Raw genomic sequence first — 481 nt, 5'->3', positions numbered from 1 at the left:
CCATTGTTGGCATTGTTGGATGGTAGGACTGAACAATGAACATTTGATACTTTTGTGGCATTTTTTTGCAAAATATTGAAAATATTGAAAGCTGCCGTAGCCACATCAAATAGGTTTCTAAAAATAGTGTTGAGCGGGCACACACACACACACACACACACACACAAACAACTCTGTATAGCTATCTTTGTGAGGAAATACATTGACACAATGCAGTCTCTATAGCTCCTTACTCTAAACCTACCCATCAGAACTAAGTGCCTCACCCAAACCCTTAACCTAAACCTACCCTTTACCCAATTATAACCTGATCCCTAAAACCAAGTCTTGACCCTCAAACAGGCCTTTAAAGGGCTCTCAGAAAGTGAGGACCGGCCAAAATGTCCTCACTTTACACGATTGTCCTCACTCCAATAATCTATTCTAAACCCCAAACTGGCCCTCACAAAGATAGCTGTACAAGTGCACACACACACACACA

Source organism: Sinocyclocheilus rhinocerous, unplaced genomic scaffold (assembly GCF_001515625.1).
Source record: "Sinocyclocheilus rhinocerous isolate Xijiao unplaced genomic scaffold, SAMN03320098_v1.1 scaffold711, whole genome shotgun sequence".
Lineage (NCBI taxonomy): Eukaryota > Metazoa > Chordata > Actinopteri > Cypriniformes > Cyprinidae > Sinocyclocheilus > Sinocyclocheilus rhinocerous.
The sequence above is the reverse complement of the archived record's forward strand: the minus strand, read 5'-3'. Positions refer to the sequence as shown.